Source organism: Loxodonta africana, chromosome 27 (assembly GCF_030014295.1).
Source record: "Loxodonta africana isolate mLoxAfr1 chromosome 27, mLoxAfr1.hap2, whole genome shotgun sequence".
Classification (NCBI taxonomy): Eukaryota; Metazoa; Chordata; class Mammalia; order Proboscidea; family Elephantidae; genus Loxodonta; species Loxodonta africana.
In genome coordinates this window covers 14491923-14519397 of record NC_087368.1, presented here as the reverse complement: position 1 = coordinate 14519397, position 27475 = coordinate 14491923, and the positions used below count along the sequence as shown (strand labels likewise).

The following is a 27475-nucleotide window of genomic DNA, read 5'->3' as shown; positions in this document are numbered from 1 at the left end:
AAAATCATATATCCAGCAAGACCGTATCTCAAATATGAAGGTGAAATTAGGACATTTCCAGATAAACAGAAGTTTAGGGAAAAAACCAAACCAACACTAAAAGAAATACTAAAGGGAGTTCTTTAGTTAGAAAATCAATAATATCAGGTATTGACCCAAAACTAGAACACTGGGCAGAGCAATAAGAGTCACCCCAGACAGGGAAATCAAGATAAAAAAAATACTCAAAACGGTAACAACGGGAGGCAGAGCCAAGATGGCAGAATAGACAAACGCTTCCATCGAGCCCTCTTTACAATAAAGACCCAAAAAAATAAGTGAAACGAGTATATTTGTGACAAGCTGGGAGCCCTGAGCTTCAAAGGCAAGCTTAGACAATGATCTGAGGGGCAGGGGAGGAAGAGACCGTTCAGAAGCGGAGAGGAGTTACCAGACCTGAATCGTGGGGAGCACTCAGGCACCATTCCCAGAGCAGTGGCGGCGGTGGACTGGTACTAACATTCAGCCGCAGTTTCCTCAGGCAGAAACAGCCAGCCACACAGCCTACTCACACCTCCGGAACCTGAAAAGAACAGCGCTCTCGGCAGAAGCTAGGTACTTGTGTATATTTTACCGCGCGCCCCCCAGCCCCAAGCTGGCTTCAGCAGCCGAATTCCCTGGGCCTGAGATAGGCCCTGTTGAGCACCTAGAGCCATCCTCCTGGCCTTGGGGAAGGAAAAAATTTGCAACTGGGGGAAAAGATAATTTGCTAGCTCCACTAACCGGGGGAGCTCAGGACAGAAGCGGCTCCTGTCCAGGCATAAACCATCCATGGGCTTTCAGCACCCTTCCCTTCTGCATGGACCTGTGTGGGCCTATTTTGGGGGAATAGGCCCTTGTTGGCAGAATCCAACCATTTCAGCTGTGTGGTGGAGAGGTGAGTGTTTGATGTTCGGCATTGCTTTGCCTATAAAACAAGGTCCTCACCTACCCACATCAGGGACCTAAGGACTGGTAGCTCCACTCAGGTCACCAAGCCACCCACGACAGGGGTCTAAAGATTACTGGTACCTCCCAGTCCTTACAAACAAAAACATTGGAAGCCCATGGTCCATCTGCAGAACCCACCCACCTGCATGCTCTAGGGACCAGGGATGCGCTTTCCTCAGAGACACTCAGGGGTTGGTTCTCAGTCCTCTGCTTTGTTCAGAGTGTGACCCCCTGCTGCAATCAGATACCGGTATATACGCCAATATCCCCTGCCCCTCTAAGACTGTAGGACAGAGCCTGTACCACACACTTGATGATCAGCTACCTCAACACCTGAGCTGAATTCATACAAGAAAACTGAATGGACTCCTAGACCGATATACCAGATAACAGCTCTAGCCATCTGGGGAGAGGATGTCAGAGCTCCAAAGGTGAAAATAATCAAGCTAGCTCACTCAAGCAACTCATAGGGGTATACCAAAACAAAACAAAGCAAGAAGCTATGACACAGTAAGCAAGCATTAATTAATACGATAACTTATAGATGGCTCGGAGAAAACAGTCAATATCAAGTCACATAAAAAAAACAGACCATGATCACCTCATAAAGCTCTCAAAACAAAGATCCAGGGATCTTCTAGATGCAAGTGCATTCCTGGAATTACCACAGCCAGAATACAAAAGTTTAATATACAGAACCCTTGAAGACATCAAGAAGGCAATGAGGCAACCCCCAGAACAAGCTAGGGAACACACAGATAAAGCAGCTTAAGAAACTAGAAAGATTATTCAGGACCATAATGAAAAGTTTAATAAGCTGGAAAAATCCATAGGCAGACAGCAATCAGAAATCCAGAAGATTAACAATAAAATTACAGAAGTAGACAACTCAATAGAAAGTCAAAGGAGCAGAATTGAGCAAGTAGAAGCTAGAATTTTTGAACTTGAAGATAAATCACTTGGCCCTAATATATTTGAAGAAAAATCAGATAAAAGAATTTTAAAAAATGAAGAAACCTTGAGAATCATGTGGGACTCTATCAAGAGAAATAACCCACGAGTGATTGGAGTACCAGAACAGGGAGGAATAACAGAAAATACGGAGAGAATTGTTGAAGATTTGTTGGCAGAAAACTTCCCTGATATCATGAAAGATGAGAAGATACCTATTCAAGATGCTCATCGAAGTCCACATAAGGTAGATCTTAAAAGAAAGTCACCAAGACATATTACAATCAAGGTTGCCAAAACCAAAGATAAAGAATTATAAGAGCAGCGATAGATAAACGAAAAGCCACCTACAAAGGAAAGCCAATAAGAATAAGCTCGGACTACTCAGCAAAAACCATGCAGGCAAGAAGACAATGGGATGACATATTTAAAAAATTGAAGGAAAAGAATTCCCACCCAAGAATCATATACCCAGCAAAACTGTCTCTTTAATATGAAGGTGAAATTGTGACATTTCCAGATAAACACAAGTTTAGGGATTTTTAAAAAACCAAACCAAAACTACAAGAAATACTGAAGGGAGTTCTTTGGTTAGAAAATCAGTAATATCAGGTATCAACTCAAGACTAGAACACTGGGCAGAGGAACCAGAAGTCAACCCAGACAGGATAATCCAAGAAAACAAAGCCAGATTATTCAAAAAAAAAAAAGCTCAAAACAGGGTAATAGCAATATTATTATGTAAAAGAAGACAATGTTAAAATACTAAAGAGGGACTAAGAAATGTAATCATATACCTTCCATATGGAGAGGAAGATACGGTGATACAAAGAATAAAAGCTCGGTTTAAATTTAGAAAAATAGGGGTAAACAAGGTAACCACAAAGGAGACAAACTATCCTACACATCAAAATAAAATACAAGGGAAAAATAGAGACTCAGCAGAAACAAAATTGACAACAACAAATATGAGGAAAGGACAATATATAAAGATAATCTACTCAGCACATAAAATTAAGTGGGAAAAAGAAACTGTCAACAACACACCAAAAAAGACATCAAAATGATAGCACTAAATTCATACCTATCCACAATAACACTGAATATAAATGGACTAAATGCACCAATGAAGAGACAGAGAGTGGCAGAATGGATTAAAAAACAAGATCTGTCTATACGCTACCTACAAGAGACACACCTTAGACTTAGAGACACAAACAAACTAAAACTCAAAGGATGGAAAAAATTATATCAAGCAAACAACAATCAAAAAAGAGCAGGACAGGGTAGAACTGCCCCATAGGATTTCCAAGGCTGTAAATCTTTAGGTAAGCAGACTCACATCTTTCTCCCACAGAGTTGCTAGTGGATTCCAAGGACTGACCTTTTGGCTAGAAGCCCAGTGCTTAACCATCCTGTCACCACGGCCCCTTACACACCCTACCTCTTCTAAAACCTGAGTCTGGAGACAATATATGTAGGCCCTGTGGGGAGAGAGAACACCAGATATCCTCATGCGCAAATGGGGAGCCACAGCCCCTAGTAGGGCATGGTGACAGAGCCAGGGAGGTTCCTCACTCCAGAACCTTCTGTCCTAGTCCAGTTTCCTATGGAGAGGCTTCCTCCCGGGGTCAGTGCTTTCGGGGCTGAAGTCAGTACAGAGGCTGTTCAGGGTTGGCGTTGACAAGAGTCTAAGCGCAGGTTTCAAACTGTGCCTGGTCAGGATACAGATATTCTTCTGCAAAGTCTGGGTATGTGTGTGCAAATCTGTCAGCAAAAGAGATTCTTCTCATCTTCATCCACACCGCTGAAGAGGTCTATCAGAAGCAGCTCTGCCACGCCCAAGGCCGTCTTCAGAATGCAGGACAGGTCTTCCTCATTTATGCAGCCGTCCTCCTGCCATGCATACATCTTGAATGGCAGCTGGATGGTGTCCAGAGTCTCAGACGCTCTGCAGACCACGGACAAGGCGATCACATATTCCCGCAGGTCCATCTTGCCACCTCCGCTCTCGTCAAACAGTGAGAACATGCAGTCCAGCGTGTCGGAAAGGGGTACCTCCAAGTACTCCGTGAACTTCACAAGTCAGTCTTCTCGCCCTTCTTCACCTTTGCGCTTTCTGATCTTTTTCAAGTTTTTCTAGCTTTAGCCCCAGGCCTCTCACAAGCTTGGCGAATTCTAGAAGGCAAGTGTCGGAGGGGAGACGGACTGTCCTTCCGCTGGGGCCACCTAACGATCCTCAAACGTGAAATCCATGATGGAGACGCCCAGGGTCTCTGCCATGACGCGCCTCATGCTGCTGGCGTATAGCACCGGGCTCCTCTTCGCCTTGGAAGGGTGGTAAACTGGGAGAAACTCAATTTCCACCTAACTGTGAAACTGACACAGGGCGAGCCACCGCATTTCCAACACTCCAGGTCCTTGCCACGTCCACATGATCGTGTCCAGCTTATTTGGGTATCCTAAAACCACAGGCTGGACAGGAACACCAAGGATAAACACACCAGTCTTGAAGGTAGTTTGACAGGTCCCATTGGTACAAGTACCTTCTGGAAAAATCATTGTCATAACTTCCCATTGGACTAAGCCCCTCTCTTTATCTCTTCCACTGTTTTCCTGCACAAGTCCTGGTCTGATCCGAACACACTGGCCGGATGTACTTGATCAGAGTTCCCCATATGGGGATACCCCTGCTCTCTGCCTTCATCACGATGGACGACATGGTCATGGTCACGGGAACGGCGTCGAAGTACGAGGGGTGTGGTGCCAAGGGCCAGGATGGCCGCCTCAGTCGGTAGGGCCTGTCACCCCTTCTGGGCCACCGGGTGGAAGCCGCCGGCATATCACGTGGTCTGCATGACTGCCTTGAGCGGGAAGTCCACGACCTTCTGCCACAAGCCAGCGGCTCTTCTGGTTCTCTCTCAGCAAATCCCAGTGAAGGTACAAAAGCGAAGGACCAGGCGAACAGCATCATGAAGGCGGCAAACAGGAGTCGGATGGGGAAGAGGGTCAGCGTCATGATGGCGATCTGGGCCTTCTGCAGAGTGCTGAAGCGCAGCTCGTGCATGAAGGGGTTCTACCCTGGGGGTGACAGCCACCGCTTCACCTGCACCTGCGCTGGGGGAGTTGGCGGCTGAGACAGAGCGGCCTGTGGCAGGTCTCCCCAGCCGCAGAGCCACCACCGTGAGAAGAGCCCGAGCGGACCGAGGGGGAGGGCGGGCAGACCCCTTATAATTCTTCTCATTTCTGTAGGGTTGGTAGTGGTGCCCCTCTTTCGTTCCTGATTTTGGTAATCGGTGTCTTCTCTTTTGTCTTCTTGGTCAGTCTAGCCAAAGGTTAAAGGTTTGTCAATTTTGTTGATCTTTTCAAAAAGCCAAATCTTGGTTTATTTGATTTTCTCTGGGTTTTTCTTTCAGCTACAGTATTATTTCATCCCTCTTGCTTGCTTTCTGTTTAGCTTGCTTATTGTTTTGTAGTTTCCTAAGGTGGAAGCTTAGGTTTTTTGAGACTTCTTTTCTTTCTGTCATACGAATTAAAGTTACACATTTCTTAACAAGCAATGCTTGAGATAAACCCCATATGTTTTGATATGTTGTGTTTTTGTTTTCATTAAGTCCAAATTATTTTTAATGTCTCTTCTGTTTTCTTCTTTGATTTATGGATTATTTTGAAGTGTGTTAATTTTCAAGTATTTGGTGTTTTCTCATATTTCTTTCTGTTGTGGATTTCTAATTTAATTCCATTGTGGTCAGAGAATCAGAGAACACACTTTGCATAATTTCAGTCTTTTTAATTTTATTGAGACTTGTTTTTGGCTCCTGTATAAGGCCTACCCTGGAAAATGTTCCATGTATACTTGAAAAGAGCATGTGTTCTGCAGTCCTTGGGCATTTTATAAATATCAGTTATGTCAAGTTGGTGAGTAGTATTAAAGTCTTCTGTAGTTATTCCATCAATGACTGAGAGTGGGGTATTGAAAGTCCTAACTATTATTGATAAATTGTCTATTTCCTCTTTTAATCCTTCTGGTATCTGCTTCATGCATTTTGGGGGTCTGTTGTTCAAGGACATTTATAATTGTTATATATTCTAGATGTATTGACTATCAAAAAGGTCCATAGTAATATTTGTTTTAAAGTCTATTTAATGTGATATTAATATAGCCATTCCAGCTCTCTTATGGTTACTGTTTACATACTATATCTTTTTCTATTCTTTGTTTTCAACCTACTTGTTTCTTTGAATCTAAGGTGTTCCTCTTGTAAGCAGCAAGACCCATTGTTGGATCTTGCTGTTTTATCCAGTCACATAATCTCTGCCTTTGGACTGGCGTGTTTAGTCCATTCAATTTTAATGTTCTCATTGATATGGTTAGGTTTTCTTTTGCTATTTTGCTAGTTGTTTTCTGTTTGTTTCAATGAAGTAATAGAACCATTAAAAGTTTTTAAGTTTAATAAGAAGCATCAATATATTTGGAAACTACTAAATTATTTCTCACTAAAGAAAAATCCAAAAGAGAAGAAATGACTCACATTTCTGTCATTCAAACTTAACTTTACCTAACATTGTGGTATATTTTCTTCCAGTCTTTCTTATTCTTCATAGATGTTTGTCTGCTTTTTTTCCTCCCAGGGTTTATATCATACTACACATACAATTATTGTATATTTTCTTACAGAAGTATATTATATGCATTTTGCATGGATTTGAACCACAGAAGAGCCATCACCAGCCAAGATACCCTTGAAGCAGTCATGTGGAAGACTTTTTGAATAAATGAAGTGGCTCTGAATGGTCCTGTTGCTTAAATGACTGCACTTATCAAAAAGTTGAATATGTCAGAAGGTTGAGATAAACGGTTAACGTGCTTGGCTGCTAACTGAAAGGCTGGAGATTCAAGTCTACCCAGAGGTGCCTCAGAAGAAAGGCTTTTGGGTCTAGTTCTAAAAAAATCAAACATTTAAAACCTTATGGAGTACAGTTCTACTCTGACACATGTGGGGTCTCCATGAGTCAGAATCAGCCTGACAGCAACTGTTTTGGGTTAAAACGCAAGGTGTCTGAACAGCACCTGCTGCATCAAGTCTTTGTACTACACACCTGGTCTCTGGGTCCTATGTTTTTCGCTACCTATTTACTTTGTTAAATAAAAGAAAGATGTTTTCTTTTGTAAGTTTGGTAAAATTCACCTGTAAAATGGCTAGACTTACTGTCTTGAGGGAGTGATGTGGATAGTTGTCCACTACTGATTTTATGTAAATGCTGATATTAAGCTTACTGAATTTATTTAAACCTTTTGTCTCTTTGTCTATTAGTTTTTGATGGTGCATTTGCCAATTCTCCAAGTAGTTTCCCCAAATTATGCTTGTCGTAGAGAGAAGATTCTCCAACTCTGTTAGAGTAAAATCAAAGACATTTATTGAAGCCAATATGTCATTCAAATGGAGACTGTGAAAACCTCAGAGTCCGAAGCTCATGGATCCAAGGGAGAGAGTGCAAATCACACATAGTTATATGCCATAGGAGGAACTACAAAACACAATATTCTGATTGGTTTACAGTGACTGAAATCAATCAAAGGTGGGAGAAAGCAAAACATGATTTTTAACATTAGTGGTTACATTAATATAGCTAAAGAATACACTAATTGGCTAAAGGACAAAATTGCAAGGTATGTGTTTGTGGAGAAGGTCTCATAACCATCACAAAATGATGACATGATGATGGCGTAACAGATACTGTCGGGAACAAATTGCTAAACATTACCTTGCTCAGAACATAAGATTTTCTGGAGTGATCTAACACAAAAACTTTCAATAAGGTTTGGTTACAGACACCAGGACATGTAATATCCACATTCTTAGCCTGATCACAAAGAATAGAGTTTCCTTAATGACAGGGTTGGTTCCTAAGCAACAGGGTTTGAATCTGTGTGAAAGATTATACTGAGCTTTAGCATTAGTTCACCCATTTTACTTTACATCAGATGCCTCTTTTGATTTTATATGCCACATCATTCTGTTCTTTTGATCAAGGGTTCTGAAGAACATCCTTTGTTCACAGTTATGGGCATAATGTCTTCTGCATGAGTTTGTCAATATGCTACTCCCAGGTGGTGGCTCAACCTTCATAATTCATGCCTTTCTAGTTTTTCACATTAAGCCCCTTTTCCCCCATAATCAGGGACCATCGGTATCTCGGTTGCTGGGCAGCTCCAGTACGTCCATCATGCTATGGCTGAGCAGCTGTCTTCAGTGATTTCGGTATAGGGAGTGGATAGGGTATGGCCACATTGGAGGAACAACCTGACTTACTTTCAAATGGCTAACGTAAGTTATGAGGCTTCTCTAATTTTGGGTTCCTGAATGCAGTGTTGATATGCATAATTCTTTGAGCATGATCTTGAATGCAGTGTTGATATACATAATTCTCTGAGCATGAGATGAAGCAGGGTTATCAGTTCCTGTCGTAGATGCACATCACATAACACATTTTATAATTCCAATAATAGAGATTATTGTTAAAATAATTAACCCAGTTTGCAACAGAGACCGTGACCAAAAACCTGCACTATTAAGTAGCCAACTGAAGATATAAAAAAAAGTATGGTAAAGTTATAGGGGGTATAGACTGTACCCAAACAGCCATTGGATGAATCTTAGCAATATCCTCTTCAACATCTCCAGTTAATCCAAGAGCAACAATAGATGTTAGCAATGGAGCAAAACTCTCCTTGCTGGGCTAAGAGGAAATCCAGAACTATCCCACGGTCCAATACTACTTTTGCCAAGGATTCTAAAGTTTTTGTTGGGCGGCCATTCCATTGGCCACATCATCGACAATTTTAGCCATAGTGGCAGATAAATTGCTAATGGGATGTTCTATTGCATAGTACCAAGCCAGGGCACAACAGCACATAAGAAGGATCTCCCCATCTTGGGTAATAAATGATGGGATTATCTGAGAGAACAAGTTCCATCTTCTTTATGGATATTAATTTCAAGTTACTGTTCCATAGCAAGGTGTCATTGTATGAATGAATACTCATGGTAACTCCTAGCATCTTTAAGGTACGTGGGCCTAGCATATATTCCAACCATGTAAACATGACAATGCCCAAATATAGAGTGACTTATCAGAGTTTTTCCTTGAGTAAGCTGATTCTCCACACAAAAAGACACATCTAGATGGGGCACACAACATGCCTGCCCAGGTTTGAATATAAGGAAATGGGATGGACTGATTGGCCCTTCTGAGTCACTTTGCAGTTAATGAATCATCACAAATGGATAATTCTCCAAAATCCGGGGATCCTTGAGTCAGGCACAAACTGAGAGTTTTTAAATTATTTTTAACATGACTATCTGGGAGGCGGGGCCAAGATGGAGGACTAGGTGGACGCTACCGTGGATCCCTCTTGCAACAAAGACTCGGAAAAACAAGGGAATCGATCACATACATAATAATCTACGAGCTCTGAACAACAAGCACAGACTTAGAGTCAGAAAACGAACAAATACGGGCAGACAGCGACCGTTTTCAGAACCAGGAGCCAGCGTACCAGGCAGGTGACCTTCAGAGCCTGATCTGGGGCAGAGCCCAGGGGGGCATACGGCACAGAAAGGGGGCCCACCCCTTCCCCCCCGAACCCATCCCAGGAGGAAGTCTAGCTGGTTGGTGCGGGCGGCGTAGAGGCGCAGCCGGAGGGAGAAGCACCCGGGAGGCAGTGACTGATCTGGGAGTGGGGAGAATAGCATCCCAGCTGGGGTGCTGTCCCGCCGGGAGTTAGGCGAGAGGCGGACGGGGCGCGAGCGGGGGGGGGGTCAACTATATATCCCTAAAGTGACCCCAGGGCGGGGCCCACACATTCGTGTGGGAGGACGCACACCCAGTCCGCGCGTGTGGCGCGGCACACCGGAGGGAGAAATCCCCGGAGGTGACTGGTCTCGAGGCGGGGAAGGCAGCATCCCAGACGGGGAGCCATTCCGCTGGGATCTGGGCACGCGCGTGGGCGGGGCATGAGCCCAGGGTCCATTTTTATTACCCTGAATTGACCCAGGGGGCGGGCCCACCTGGTCGTGCGAGTGACGCCCACCCAGTTCGTGCGAGAGGTGTGGTGCACCGGAAGGAGAAGTCCCCGGGAGGAAGTGATTGCTCCCAGAGTGGGGAAAGCAACGTCCCAGATGGCGTGCCGTCCTGCTGGGATTTGGGCTCGCGCGCGGGTGGGGAGTGAGCACGGGGTCCATTTTTATTCCCCGGAATTGACCCAGGGGGCGGGCCCACCTGGCCCTGCGGGTGACGCCCACCCAGTTCGCGCGAGCAGTGTGCCGCACCGGAAGGAGAAGTCCCCGGGAGGAAGTGACTGGTTCCGGAACGGGGAAAGCAGCGTCCTAACCCGGAAGTCGTCCCGCTGGGATTTGGGCGCGCGCATCGGCGGGGCGTGACCGCGAACCCCAATTATAATCGCCTGAATAGACCCTGGGGGTGGGCCCACCCGTTCGTGCAGGAAACGCCCACCCAGTGCACGCGAGCGGTGCCGCGCACCGGAGGGAGAAGTCCCCGGGAAGAAGTGACTGGTCTCTGAGCAAGGAAAACAGCGTCCTACTCGGGGACCCGTCCCGCCTGGATTTTGGCGAACGGGGGCGGAGCGTGAACGCGGTGTTCAGCTCTATATTCTGTGGTGCTACACTCCTAGCTCTCTGATCCCTCCCCCACCCTCCCCAGGCAGCCCCATTAACATCCGAATACCCGGAGCCAGAGGGAGAATTCAGATAGGGATCTGACTGCATTTTCTTTTAGCCAACTACCTGGAAAATCTAGTTTCCCAGTGATGGCTCGGAGACAGCAGTCCATATCAAACCACATAAAGAAACAGACCATGACAGCTTCTCCAACCCCCCAAACAAAAGAATCAAAATCTTTCCCAAATGAAGATACAATCTTGGAATTATCAGATACAGAATATAAAAAACTAATTTACAGAATGCTTAAAGATATCACAAATGAAATTAGGATAAATGCAGAAAAAGCCAAGGAACACACTGATAAAACTGTTGAAGAACTCAAAAAGATGATTCAAGAACATAGTGGAAAAATTTACAAGTTCCAAGAATCCATAGAGAGACAGCATGTAGAAATCCAAAAGATTAACAATAAAATTACAGAATTTGACAACGCAATAGAAAGTCAGAGGAGCACACTCGAGCAATTAGAATGTAGACTGGGACTTCTGGAGGACCAGGGAAACAACACCAACATAGCTGAAAAAAAATCAGATAAAAGAATTTAAAAAAATGAAGAAACCCTAAGAATCATGTGGGACTCTATCAAGAAGGATAACTTGCGAGTGATTGGAGTCCCAGAACAGAGAGGGGGGACAGAAAACACAGAGAAAATAGTTGAAGAAATCCAGACACAAAACTTCCCTGACATCATGAAAGACGAAAGGATATCTATCCAAGATGCTCATCGAACACCATTTAAGATTGATCCCAAAAGAAAAACACCAAGACATATTATCATCAAACTTGCCAAAACCAAAGACAAACAGAAAATTTTAAAAGCAGCCAGGGAGAAAAGAAAGGTTTCCTTCAAGGGAGAATCAATAAGAATAAGTTCAGACTACTCAGCAGAAACCATGCAGGCAAGAAGGGAATGGGACGACGTATACAGAACACTGAACGAGAAAAACTGCCAACCAAGGATCATATATCCAGCAAAACTCTCTCTGAAATATGAAGGCGAAATTAAGATATTTACAGATAAACACAAGTTTAGAGAATTTGCAAAAACTAAACCAAGACTGCAAGAAATGCTAAAGGAGATTGTTTGGCCTGATGACCAATAATATCAGGTACCAGCACAATACAAGGTCACAAAACAGAACGTCCTGATATCAATGCAACTCAAATAGGGAAAGCACAAAAACAAACAAATTAAGACTAATTCTAAAAAATAAATAAATAAACAAAATAATACACACAAGAGGAAATCATGGAAATCAATAGATAAACGATCACAATAATCAAAAAGAGGGACTAAATATAGGAGGCATTGAACTGCCAGATGGAGAGTGATACAAGGCGATATAGAAGGATACAAGTTAGGTTTTTACTTAGAAAAATAGGGGTAAATAAAAAGGTAACCACAAAAAGGAATATCAACTCCATAACTCAAGAAAAAAGCCAAGAAAAACGTAACAACTCAATAAACACAAAGTTAAACATTATGAAAATGAGGATCTCACAAGCTACTAAGAAAAACGTCTCAGCACAAAAAAGCATGTGGAAAAATGAAATGGCCAACAACACACATGAAAAGGCATCAAAATGACAGCACTAAAAACTTACTTATTACGCTGAATGTAAACGGACTAAATGCACCGATAAAGAGACAGAGAGTCACGGACTGGATAAAAAAACACGATCCATCTATATGCTGCCTACAAGAGACACACCTCAGACTTAGAGGCACAAACAAACTAAAACTCAAAGGATGGAAAAAAATATATCAAGCAAACAATAAGCAAAAAAGAAGAGGAGTAGCGATATTAATTTCTGACAAAATAGACTTTAGACTTAAATCCACCACAAAGGATAAAGAAGGACACTATATAATGATAAAAGGGACAATTGATCAGGAAGACATAACCATATTAAATATTTACGCACCTAATGACAGGGCTGTAAAATACATAAATCAAATTTTAACAGAATTGAAAAGTGAGATAGACACCTCCACATATATAGTAGGAGACTTCAACACACCACTTTCGGAGAAGGACAGGACATCCAGTAAGAAGCTCAATAGAGACACGGAAGACCTACTTACAACAATCAACCAACTTGACCTCATTGACTTATACAGAACTCTCCACCCAACTGCTGCAAAATATACTTTTTTTTCTAGTGCACATGGAACATTCTCTGGAATAGACCACATATTAGGTCATAAAACAAATCTTTCCAGAATCCAAAACATTGAAATATTACAAAGCATCTTCTCAGACCACAAGGCAATGAAGCTAGAAATCAATAACAGAAAAACTAGGGAAAAGAAATCAAATATTTGGAAAATGAACAATACCCTTCTGAAAAAGGACTGGGTTATAGAAGACATCAAGGAGGGAATAAGGAAATTCTCAGAAAGTAACGAGAATGAAAATACTTCCTATCAAAACCTCTGGGACACAGCAAAAGCAGTGCTCAGAGGCCAATTTATATCGATAAATGCACACATACAAAAAGAAGAAAGAGCCCAAAGCAGAGAACTGTCCCTACAACTTGAACAAATAGAAAGTGAGCAACAAAAGAACCCATCAGGCACCAGAAGAAAACAAATAATAAAAATTAGAGCTGAACTAAATGAATTAGAGAACAGAAAAACAATTCAAAGAATTAACAAAGCCAAAAGCTGGTTCTTTGAAAAAATTAACAAAATTGATAAACCATTGGCTAGACTGACTAAAGAAAAACAGGAAAGGAAACAAATAACCCGAATAAGAAACGAGAAGGACCACATCACAACAGAACCAAATGAAATCAAAAGAATCATATCAGATTACTACATAAAATTGTACTCTAACAAATTTCAAAACCGAGAAGAAATGGATAAATTCTTGGAACAATACTACCTACCTAAACTAACACATTCAGAAGTAGAACAACTAAATAAACCCATAACAAAAAAAGAGATTGAAACGGTAATCAAAAAACTTCCAAAAAAAAAAAGTCCTGGCCAGATGGCTATACTGCAGAGTTCTACCAAACCTTCAGAGAAGACTTAACACCATTACTATTGAAGGTATTTCAAAGTATAGAAAAAGACGGAATACTACCCAACTCATTCTATGAAGCTACCATCTCCCTGATACCAAAACCAGGTAAAGACATTACAAAAAAAGAAAATTTTAGACCTATATCCCTCATGAACATAGATGCAAAAATCCTCAACAAAATTCTAGCCAATAGAATCCAACAACACATCAAAAAAATAATACACCGTGATCAAGTGGGATTTATACCAGGTATGCAAGGCTGGTTTAATATCAGAAAAACCATTAATGTAATCCATTACATAAATAAAACAAAAGATAAAAACCACATGATCTTATCAATAGGTGCAGAAAAGGCATTTGACAAAGTTCAACACCCATTTATGATAAAAACTCTAACCAAAATAGGAATTGAAGGAAAATTCCTCAACATAATAAAGGGCGTCTATGCAAAGCCAACGGCCAATATCACTCTAAATGGAGAGAACCTGAAAGCATTTCCCTTGAGAACGGGAACCAGACAAGGATGCCCTTTATCACCGCTCTTATTCAACATCGTACTTGAAGTCCTAGCCAGGGCAATTAGGCTAGACAAAGAAATAAAGGGTATCCAGATTGGTAAGGAGGAAGTAAAGCTATCACTATTTGCAGATGACATGATCGTATACATGGAAAACCCTAAGGAATCCTCCAGAAAACTACTGAAACTAATAGAAGAGTTTGGAAGAGTCTCAGGATATAAAATAAACATACAAAAATCACTTGGATTCCTCTACATCAACAAAAAGAACACCGAAGAGGAAATAACCAAATCAATACCATTCACAGTAGCCCCCAAGAAGATAAAATACTTAGGAATAAATCTTACCAAGCATGTAAAAGACCTACACAAAGAAAACTATAAAACTCTGCTACAAGAAATTCAAAAGGACATACTTAAGTGGAAAAACATACCCTGCTCATGGGTAGGAAGACTTAACATAGTAAAAATGTCTCTTCTACCAAAAGCCATTTATACATATAACGCACTTCCAATCCAAATACCAATGTCATACTTTAAGGGGATAGAGAAAGAAATCACTAATTTCATATGGAAAGGAAAGAACCCCCGGATAAGCAAAACAATACTGAAAAAGAAGAAGAAAGTGTGAGGCCTCACCCTACCTGATTTCAGAACCTATTATATAGCCACAGTAGTCAAAACAGCCTGGTACTGGTACAACAACAGGCACATAGACCAATGGAACAGAATTGAGAATCCAGATATAAATCCATCCACGTATGAGCAGCTGATATTTGACAAAGGACCAGTGTCAGTCAATTGGGGAAATGATAGTCTTTTTAACAAATAGTGCTGGCATACCTGGATATCCATTTGCAAAAGAATGAAACAGGACCCATACCTCACACCATGCACAAAAACTAACTCCAAGTGGATCAAAGACCTAAACATAAAGACTAAAACGATAAAAATCATGGAAGAAAAAATAGGATCTACCCTAGGAGCCCTAATACAGGGCATAAACAGAATACAAAACATTACCAAAAATGATGAAGAGAAACCAGATAACTGGGAGCTCCTAAAAGTCAAACACCTATGCTCATCTAAAGACTTCACCAAAAGAGTAAAAAGACCACCTACAGACTGGGAAAGAATTTTCAGCTATGACATCTCAGACCAGTGCCTGATCTCTAAAATCTACATGATTCTGTCAAAACTCAACCACAAAAAGACAAACAACCCAATCAAGAAGTGGGCAAAGGATATGAACACACATTTCACTAAGGAAGATATTCCGGCAGCCAACAGATACATGAGAAAATGCTCTCGATCATTAGCCATTAGAGAAATTCAAATTAAAACTACGATGAGATTCCATCTCACACCAACTAGACTGGCATTAATTCAAAAAACACAAAATAATAAATGTTGGAGAGGCTGCGGAGAGATTGGAACTCTCACACACTGCTGGTGGGATTGTAAAATGGTACAACCACTTTGGAAATCCATCTGGCGTTATCTTAAACAGTTAGAAATAGAACTACCATACAACGCAGAAATCCCACTCCTCGGAATATACCCTAAAGATACAAGAGCCTTCACACAAACAATATGCACACCCATGTTTATTGCAGCTCTGTTTACAATAGCAAAAAGCTGGAAGCAACCAAGATGTCCATCAACGGACGAATGGGTAAATAAATTGTGGTATATTCACAATGGAATACTACGCATCGATAAAGAACAGTGACGAATCTCTGAAACATTTCATAACATGGAGGAATCTGGAAGGCATTACGCTGAGCGAAATGAGTCAGTTGCAAAAGGACAAATATTGTATAAGACCACTATTATAAGATCTTGAGAAATAGAAAAAACGGAGAAGAACACAGACTTATGTGGTTACAAACGGGGGAGGGAGGGAGGGAGGGAGAGGGCTTTTTATTGATCAATCTGTAGATAAGAACTGCTTTAGGTGAAGGGAAAGACATCACTCAATACAAGGAAGGTCAGCCTAATTGGACTGGATTAAAAGTAAAGAGGTTTCCGGGATAAAATGAAAGCTTCAAAGGTCAACGAAGCAGGGGCTGGGGTCTGGGGAACTTGGTTTGAGGGGACTTCTAAGTCAATGGGCAAAATAATTCTATTATGAAAACACTCTGCATCCCACTTTGAATTGTGGCGCCTGGGGTCCTAAATGCCAACAAGCGGCCATCTAAAATACATTAATTGGTCTCAACCCACCTGGAGCAAAGGCAAAGGAAGAACACCAAGGTCACACGACAACTAAGAACCCAAGAGACAGAAAGGGCCACATGAACCAGAGACCTACATTATCCTGAGACCAGAAGAACTAGTTGGTGCCCGGCCACAATCGATGTCTGTCCTGTCAGGGAGCACAACAGACAACTCCTGAGGGAGCAGGAGACCAATGGGATACAGACCCCAAATTCTCATTAAAAGACCACACCTAATGGTATGATTGCGACTAGAGGAATCCCAGAGACAATGCTCCCCAGAACTTCTGATGGCACAGGACAGGAACCATCCCCGAAGACAAATCATCAGGCATGAAAAGGACTGGTCAGTGGGGGGGAGAGAGATGCTGATGAAGAGTGAGCTAATTAAATCAGGTGGACACGGGAGAATGTGTTGGCAACTCTTGGCTGGAGGGGGGATGGGAAGATAGAGAGAGAGGGAAGATGGCAAAATTGGAACGAAACAAGAGACTGTAAGAGCTGACTCAATGGGGGAGAGCAAGTGGGAGAAGGGAGTAAGATGTATGTAAACCTACATGTGACAGACTGATTGGAATGGTAAATGTTCACTTGAAGCTTAATAAAAATTAAAAAGAAAAAAAAAAGATGAACAGCAAAAAAAAAAAAAAATGACTATCTGCTACTACTGTAGAATAATATTGAACACCATCAAGAAAAAGATTGCATGGTGTGGATAGAATAAAACATTCTAACCATGCATTGGTAAGATTGAAACAGGGAGTTGATGGATAAGTGGGTAATTCTGGAAGTAGCCATAATGTGACATGAATAGCCCATTTAAAGAGTTTCTCAAAATCAACAGTAAAATCAGGTGTGGATTTATAATCTAACACTGGCACAGCAAAAGGATCGGTATGATCTTGTAGGCTGAGGGGAAGAGTGATGCATCCAGCACTCAATTAAATTGTTAGCACTGGCTACTGAAATAACTAATTTGATAAAAGCATTTTCTTGCCAAGCAATAGAAAAAGGAAACAATAAAAGTATTAAAGCAGTAATGGGAGTCATGATTAAAACACAAATATGGAAAAGGAATACTACCACAAACATTCAGAAAAAATAACTGTGCCTGTAATTACCAAGGAAACCCTGATGGCGTAGTAGTTAACATTCAGCTGCTAACCAAAAGGTCTGCAGTTCAAATGGACCAAGTGCTCCTTGAAAACCCTATGGGGCAGTTCTACTCAGTCCTATGGGGTCGCTATGAGTCAGAAAGAACTCAACAGCAATGGGTTTGGTTAAAATTACCAAACTAACTCCAAAAATCTCCAAAAGTTGCATAAATGTTTACCAAAAAATAATTCTTAAGTATATAACATACAGAATAGCTAAAGCTAGAAAGATAGCAGTATAACAGAGTCTAAAGCTTAGCCACCTGCATGTTCCAGCTCCATGACCTGGGGTAAGTCATCCACTCTTGTAGTCATCTACTTCATGTTTGAACACAAGTGAATTTCACTTTGAGTTCTTCTGTGACTTCTAGTACAAACAGGTGCTGTAGACTTTTTCAGTTCAGATAAATGGACCCACTCCTTAACTCCTCGTAATTTAGCTACACAAGGATGAATTAGGGGGAATAGGTATGGACCCTTCCAACAAGGCTCAAGGGAATCCTTTAATTGGTGTGTCTTCCAATAAACATAGTTGCTAGGTGCAAGAGGAGGCATTGTACCTCCGCCATCAAATGCTTGCTTGAGGAGCATACTCCTTGGCATAATGAATTAAGGCCTGGCAATATTTTAATAAATTGGCTTGGATCAAATCTGAATCAGCAGCTCCTGATAAATAAGGTAAATTCATTGGCTACCCTGCAATTATCTCATAAGGGGTCAATTTATGAGGGTCAGGTCAACCACACTGAAGATGAAAGTTTTGCCAATTAGGTCTCTATGATACCATTGTTCCGTTCTACAAATCCAGAGGACTGCATGTGGTAAGAACAATGGAGCTGACAAAAAACAGGAAATATTTTACAAATAGCAGCAATCACTTGTCCAGTAAAGTGGGGTACCTAAATCACTGCAAAGGATGGCTGGAGCCCCAAGTGGGAAGGATATTTTCCAGCAATTTCTTAGCCACAGAAGTTGCCATAGCTTAGTGACAGGGAAAATCTACTAAATGGGAATATCCGCAAATCACAACTAAAACAAATGTATAACCATTGGAGGGAGTTAGTTGAATAAAATCCACTTACTATTTGAACATAGGTCCTATTAGCAATGGCTATCTCCCAAGAGATACCCTGATGATGAGGGTATCCCTCTGGTGAGGGTTGGTAGATTTTACCTCCATTATACTCAGAACAAAGAGGGCACAGCCTCGCTACTTGATTTGAAGCCTTCCAAAGTGTCCCCAAAAATATTTATGTAAAATTCCCATTGTCTTGTCCCTGTTCAATGATCCTTCACATGAAAGGTCATGACCAAAGGATGTGTAAGTCCTTGAAGATAACTGGTTTTGGATCTGGCCTTTCCCAAAGGAAAGTATTCTTACTAATTTTACAACTGTCCTGTCATGGATTGCATTGTGTCTCCAAAAAATATGTGTATCAATTTGGCTAGGCTATGATACCAATTTTATGATACCAAGTATTGTGTGACTGTCCACAATTTTGTCATCTGATGTGATTTTCCTGTGTGTTGTAAATCCTATCTCTATGATGTTAATGAGATGGGATTAGTAGCAGTTATGTTAATGAGGCAGGACTCAATATACAAAATTAGATTGTATCTTAAGCCAATCTATTTTGATATACAAGACAGAAGTGAGCAGACAGACACAGGGACCTAAAACAATCAAGAAGTAGCACCAGGAGAAGAGTGCGTCCTTTGGAACTGAGGTTCCTGCACTAAGAGGCTCCTAGACCAAGGGAAGATTGATGACAGGGACCTTCGTCCAGAGCTAACAGAGGGAGAAAGCCATGGTCTGGAGCTTGCACCCTGAATTCAGTCTTCTAGCTTCCTAGACTGAGAGAATAATTCTCTGTCTTAAAGCCATCCACTTGTGGTATTCCTGTCATAGCAGCCCTAGATAAACAAGACAGAATTTGTTACCAGGAGTGAGGTACTGCTCTAACAGATACCTAAAATATGGATGCAGACGAGGGAGCGACCAAGATGGTGGAATAAACAAATGCTTCCAGTGAGCCCTCTTACAACAAAGACCTGAAAAAACAAGTGAAATGAGTATATTTATGACAAGCCAGGAGCCCTGAACATCAAAGGCAGGTTAGAAAATGAACTGAGAGTCAGGGGGAGGAAGAGACATTTCAGAAGCAGAGAGGAGTTACTGAACCTGAATCACCGGGAGCACTCAGGCACCATTCCTGGGAGTGGCTGTGGCAGGCTGGTACTCGTGTTCGGCAGCAGTTTCCTCAGGGAGAAGCAGCCAGCCACACAGCCTACTCACACCTCTGGAACCAGAGAAGAACGGTGCTCTCGGCAAAAGGTAAGTACGTGCGTATATTTTACCACACCACCCCCTCCCCGATCCCAAGCTGGCTCCAGCAGATGATTTCCCTGGCTCTGAGATAGGCCCTATTCAGCGCCTACAGCCATCCTGCCAGCCTTGGAGAAGGAATAAATTTGCAATTAGGGGAAAAGATAATTTGCCAGCTCCATTAACCAGAAGAGCTCAGGACAGGAGCAGTTCCTGTCTAGGCATAAACGGTCCATGGACTTTGAGTACCTTTCCCCTCTGCATGGACTTGTGTAGGCCTGTTTCAGGAGAATAGGCCCTCCTTGGCGGACTACAACTGTTTCAGCTGTGTGGTTGAGAGGTGAGAATTTGATGTTTGACATTGCTTTGCTTATTACACAGGGTCCTCACCTACCCACATCAGGGGCTAGAGGACTGGAGGCTCCACTCAGGTTACCCAGACACCCGCGACAAGGGTCCAAGGAGAACTGGTACCTCCCAGTCCTTACAACCAAAAACTTTGGATGCCCATGGTCTGTCTGCAGAGCCCGCCCCATAGGCTCTAGGGAATAGGGACATGCTTTCCTCAGAGACATGTGGGGGACGATTCTCAGGACCCTGCCTTGTTCAGAGTATGATGCCCTGCTGCAACCAGATACCAGTACCTACACCAATCACCCCTGCCCCTCTAAGACTGTAGGACAGAGTCTGTACCACATATTCATAATCGGTTACCTGGACACCTGAGGTAAATTCATGCAAGAAAATTGAATGAACTCCTAGACTGATATACCTGATAACAGCTGTAGGACATTAGAGCTCCAAATGTGAAAATAATCAAGCTAGCTCACCCAGGCAACCCATTTGGGAATATCAGAACAAACCAAAGCAAAAAGCTACAACACAGTAAGCAAACATAAAATAAACTAATACAATAACTTATAGATGGCTCAGAGACGACAGTAGATTTCAAGTCACATAAAGCAACAGACCATGATCACCTCAACAAGCTCTCAAAACAAAGAATCAAGGGATCTTCTAGATGAAAGTGCCTTCCTGGAATTGCCAAAGGCAGAATACAAAAGATTAATATACAGAACCCTTGAAGACATCAGGAAGGAAATGAGGAGATACGCAGAACAAGCCAAGGAACACACAGAGAAAGTAGTTGAAGAAATGAAAAAGGTTATAAAGGAACATAATGAAAAATTTAATAAGCTGGAAAAATCCATGGACAGACAGCAATTAGAAATTCAGAAGAGTAACAATAAAATTACAGAAGGAGACAACTCAATAGAAAGTCAGCGGGGCAGAACTGAGCAAGTGGAAAGCAGAATTTCTGAAGTTGAAAATAAAGCACTTGGCACCAACATATTACAAGAAAAATCGTATAAAAGAATTTGAAAAAATGAAGAAACCAGGGACTCTAACAAGATAAATAACCTATGAATGACTGCAGTACCAGAACAGGGAGGGATAACAGAAAATACACAGAGAATCATTGAAGATTGTTGGCAGAAAACTTCCCTGATATCGTGAAAGACGAAAAGATATCTTTCTAAGATGCTCATCGAATTCCACATAAGGTAGACGTTAAAAGAAAGGCACCAAAACATATTATAATCAAACTTTCCAAAACCAAAGATAAAGGGAGAATTTTAAGAGCATCTAGAGATAAACGAAAAGTCACCTACAAAGAAGAGTCAAAAAGAATAAGCTCGGAGTGCATGGCAGGAACCATGCAGGCAACAAGGCAATAGGATGCCTTATATAAAAAACGGAAGGAAAAAAATTGCCAGCCAAGAATCATATATCCAGCAAAACTGTGTCTCAAATATGAAGGTCAAATTAGGACATTTCCAGATAAACAGAAGTTTAGGGAATTCATAAAAACCAAACCAAAACTACAAGAAATACTAAAGGGAGTTCGTTGGTTAGAAAATCAATAATACTGGGTATCAGCCCAAGACTAGAACACTGGGCGGAGCAATCAGAAGTCAACCAAGACAGTGAAATCAAAAAAAGAAATCAAGATTTAAAAAACGCTCAAGGGTAAGTGGGAGTATGCAGTAAGATGTATATAAGCTTATATGTGAGAGACTGACTTGATTTGTAAACTTTCACTTAAAGCACAACAAAAGTTATTAAAAAAAACGCTTAAAACAGGGAAAAAGTGATGTTATTATGTAAAAGAAGACAACATTAAAAAAATAAAGAGGGACTAAGAAATGTAGTCATAGATCTTCCATATGGAGACAAAGACAAGGCAATACACAGAAATAAAAGTTAGGTTTAAATTTAGAAAAGTAAGGGTAAATAATAAGGTAACCACAAAAGAGACAAACTATCCAACACATGAAGATAAAATGTAAGAAAAAAATACAGACTCACCAGAAAAAAAATCAACAACAAGGAATATGAGGAAAGGTAATCTATTCAGCACATAAAATTAAGTGCGAAAAAGAAACTGTCAACAACACACAAAAAAAGACATCAAAATGATAGCACTAAATTCATAAAAAAAAATTCATACCTATCCATAATTACGCTGAATGTGTATGGACTAAATGCACCAATAAAGAGATGGAGAGTGGCAGAATGGATTAAAAAAAAATCCATCTATATGCTGCTTACGAGAGACACACCTTAGACTTAGAGACACAAACAAACTAAAACACAAAGGGTGGAAAAAAATATATCAAGCAAACAACAATCAAAAAAGAGCAGGAGTGGCAATAGTAATTTGTGACAAAAGAGACTTTAAAGTTAAATCCATCGGAAAGGATAAGGAAGGACACTATATAATGATTAAAGAGACAATATACTAAAAAGATATAACCATATTAAATATTTTTGCACCCAATGACAGGGCTGCAAGACACATAAAACAAACTCTATCAGTATTAAAAAGTGAGATAAACAGTGCCACAATAATAGTAGGAGACTTCAACACACCACTTTCGATGAAGGACAGGACATACAGAAAGAAGCTCAATAAAGACACAGAAGATCTCGATGCCACAGTCAACCAACCTGACCTCACAGACATATACAGAACACTCCACCCAACAGCAGCCACGTATCCTTTCTTTTCCAAGGCACATGGAACATTCTCTACAATAGACCACAGAATCCAAAAGATTGAAACATTAGCAAGAATCTTCTCTGACCGTAAGGCCATAGAAGTGGAAATGAATAACAGAAAAAGCAGGGAAAAGAAATCTAATACTTGGAAACTGCACAATACCTTGATCGAAAGAGACTGGAGTATAGAAGACATTAAGGATAGAATAAAGAAATTCACAGAATCCAATGAGAATGAAAACACTTCCTATGAGAACCTTTGCGACACAGTAAAAGCAGTGCTCAGAGGTCAATTTATATCAATAAATGAACACATACAAAAAGAAGAAAGGGTCAAAATCAAAGAATTACCCCTACAACTTGAACAAATAGAAAGAGAACAACAAAAGAAATCCTCAGACACCAGAAGAAAACAATAAAAATTACAGCAGAGCTAAATGAAATAGAAAACAGAAAAACAATTGAAAGAATTAACAAGACCAAAAGCTGGTTCTTTGAAAAAATCAACAAAAGTGATAAACCATTGGCCAAAGTGATAAAAGAAAAACAGGAGAGGAAGCAAAGAGCCCCAATAAGAAATGGGATGCATGATATTACAACAGACCCAACTGCAATTAAAAGAATCATATCAGATTACAATGAAAAATTGTACTTTTACAAATTCGAAAACCTAGAAGAAATGGATGAATTCCTAGAAACACACTACATACCTAAACTAACACAAACAGAGGTAGAACAACTAAATAGACCCATAACAAAAGAAGAGATTGAAAAGGCAATCGAAAACTTCCAACAAAAAAAAGCCCCAGCCTGGATGGCTTCACTGCAGAGGTCTACCAATCTTTCAGAGAAGAGTTAACGCCACTACTACTAAAGGTATTTCAGAGCATAGAAAAGGATGGAATACTTAAAAACTCATTCCATGAAGCCACCATATCCCTGATACCAAAACCAGGGAAAGACACCACAAGAAAAGAAAATTATAGACCTGTATTCCTCATGAATGTAGATGCAAAAATCCTCAACAAAATTCTAGCCAATAGAATTCAACAACATATCAAAAAATAATTCACCATGACCAAGTGGGATTCATATCAGGTATACAGGGACGGTTCAACATTAGAAAAACAATTAATGTAATCCACCACATAAATAAAACAAAAGGCAAGAATCACATGATTTTATCAATTGATGCAGAAAAGGCATTTGACAAAGTTCAACACCCATTCATGATAAAACTCTCAGCAAAGCAGGAATACAAGAAAAATTTGTCAACATAATACAGGGCATTTATACAAAGCCAATAGCCAACATCATCCTAAATGAAGAGAGCCTGGAAGCATTCCCCTTTAGAATGGGAACCAGACTAGTATGCCCTTTATCACCACTCTTGCTCTGGCTGGAGGTCCTACCCAGAGCAATTAGGCGAGGTAAAGAAATAAAGGACATCCAGATTGGTAATGAAGAAGTCAAAGTATCTGTATTTGCAGATGACATGATCTTATACACAGAAAATCCTAAGGAATCCTGAAGAAAACTACTGAAACTAATAGAAGAGTTCAACAGAGAATCAGGATACAAGATAAACATAAAAAATCCATTGGATCCCTCTACACCAACAAAAAGAACATCGAAGAGGAAACCACCAAATCAATACCATTTACAGTAGTCCCCGAGAAGATAAAATACTTAGGAATAAATGTTACCAGAGATGTAAAAGACTTACAAAAAAAAACTACAAAAATCTTCTGCAAGACACCAAAAGAGACCCACACAAGTGGAAAAGCATACCTTGCTCATGGATGGGAAGACTTAACATTGTAAAAACGTCTATTCTACCAAAAGCCATCTATAGATACAATGCAATTCTGATCCAAATCCCAACAATATTTCTTAATGAGATGGAGAAACAAATCACCAACTTCATATGGAAGGGAAAAAGGCCGTGGATAAGTAAAGCATTACTGAAAAAGAAGAACAAAGTGGGAGGCCTCACTCTACCTGATTTTAGAACCTATTATACAGCCAGAGTCGTCAAAACAGCTCGGTAACTTGTTCAACAACAGATACATAGACCAGTGGAACAGAATGGAGAATCCAGACATAAATCCATCCACATATGAGCAGCTGATATTTGACAAAGGCTACAAATCAGTTAAATGGGGAAAAGACTGTCTTTTTAACAAATGGTGCTGGCATAGTGGAAATCCATCTGCAAAAAAATGAAATAAGACCCATACCTCACACCCTACATAAAAGCAAATTCAAAATGGATCAAAGATCTAAATATAAAATCTACAACGATAAAGACCATGGGAGAAAAAAACAGGGACAACATTAGGAGCCCTAATACATGGTATAAACAGTATACAAAACATTACTAACAATGCAGAAGAAAAACTCCGTAACTGGGAGCTCCTAAAAATGAAACACCTATGTTCATCGAAAGACTTCGCCAAAAGAGTAAAAAGATTACCTACAGACTGGGAAAAAATTTTTAGCTATGACATTTCCGATCAGTGTCTGATTTCTAGAATCTACCTGATACTGCAAAAATTCAACTACAAAAAGACAAATAATCCAATTAGAAAATGGGCAAAAGAAAAGAATAGACACTTCACTAAAGAAGACATTTAGGTGGCTAACAGATACATGAGGAAGTGCTCACTTTCATTAGCCATTAGAGAAATGCAAATCAAAACTGCAATGAGATTCCATCTCACTCCAACAAGGCTGGCATTAGTCCAAAAAACACAAAACGATAAATGTTGGAGAGGTTGTGGAGAGTCTGGAACACTTGTGCACTGCTGGTGGGAATGTAAAATGGTACAACCACTTTGGAAATCGATTTGGCGCTTCCTTAATAAGCTAGAAATAGAACTACTGTATGATCCAACAATCCCACTCCTTGGAATATATCCTAGATTAATAAGAGCCTTTACAGGAACAGATATATGCACACCCATGTTCATTGCAGCGCTGTTTACAACAGCAAAAAGATAGAAGCAACCAACATGCCCACCGATGGATGACTGGATAAATAAATTATGCTATATTCACAGAATGGAATACTAGGCATCGATAAAGGACAGTGATGAATCTGTGAAACATTTCATAACATGGAGGAATGTGGAAGGCATTATGCTGACTAAAAGTAGTCAGTTGCAAAAGGACAAATATTGTATCAAAAAAACAAACCAAACCCAGTGTCATCAACTCAATTCCAACTCATAGCGACCCTACAGGACACAGTAGAACTGCCCCATAGAGTTTCCAAGGAGCGCCTGGCAGATTCCAACTGCCGACCCTTTGGTTGGCAGCCATAGCACTTAACCACTATGCCACCAGCGTTTCCAAATATTGTGTAAGACCACCATTATAAGAACTTGAGAAATAGCATAAACAAAGAAGACAATATTCTTTGATGGTTACAAGGGGGGCGGGAGGAAAGGGGTATTTACTAATTAGATAGTAGGTAACTACTTTAGGTATAAGGGAAAGACAACACACAATACAGACGATGTCAGCACAACTGGACTAAACCAAAAGCAAAGAAGTTTCCTGAATAAACTGAATGCTTCGAAGGCCAGCGTAGCAGTGGCGGGGGTTTCCGGACCATGGTTTCAGGGGACATCTAAGTCAATTGGCATAATAATATCTATTAAGAAAACATTCTACATTCCACTTTGGAAAGACGTGGCTGGGGTCTTAAATGCTAGCAAGGGACCATCTAAGATGCATCAATTTGTCTGAGCCCACCTGGACGAAACAAGAATGAAGAATACCAAGGACACATGGTAATTACGAGCCCAGGAGACAGAAAGAGCCACATAAACCAGAGACTACATCAACCTGAGATCAGAAGAACTAGATGATGCCTGGCTACAACCGATGACTGCCCTGAACACAACAGAGAACCCCTGACGGAGCAGGAGAGCAGTGGGATGCAGACCTCAAATTCTTGTAAAAAGACCAGATTTAATGGTCGGACTGAGACTGGAAGGACCCCAGCAGTCATGGCCTCCAGACCTTCTGTTGGCCCAGGACAGGAACCGTTCCCAAAGCCAACTCTTCAGACAGGGATTGGACTGGACAAAGAGATGGAGGGGGATACTGGTGAGGAGTGAGCTTCTTGGATCAGGCGGGCACTTGAGACTATGTTGGCATCTCCTGTCTGGAGGGGAGATGAGAGGGTAGAGGGGGTTAGAAGCTGGCGGAATGGACACGAAAAGAGTGGAGGGAGGAAGTGCGTTGTCGCATTAGGGGCAGAGCAATTGGGAGTATCTAGCAAGGTGTATATAAGTTTTTGTGTGAAAGGCTGACTTGATTTGTAAACTTTCACTTAAGGAACAATAAAAAATTTAAAGAAAAAATATGGATTCAGTTTTGAAACTGAATGGATAGCGGCTGCAAGCGTTTTAAAGTGTAATAGAAGCCTAGTTTGCCTAGAAGAGATAGTTGGTGTTATTATATACATCAAAGACAATTCGGGTGAGGACT

The 27475-nt window shown here is 40.9% G+C and overlaps 1 pseudogene; it reads right to left on the bottom strand.

The window, feature by feature from the left end:
• Positions 1 to 409: 409 nt before the first annotated feature.
• On the bottom strand, positions 410 to 5506 carry LOC135228754 (lysophosphatidylcholine acyltransferase 1-like; annotated as a pseudogene).
• Positions 5507 to 27475: the final 21969 nt, after the last annotated feature.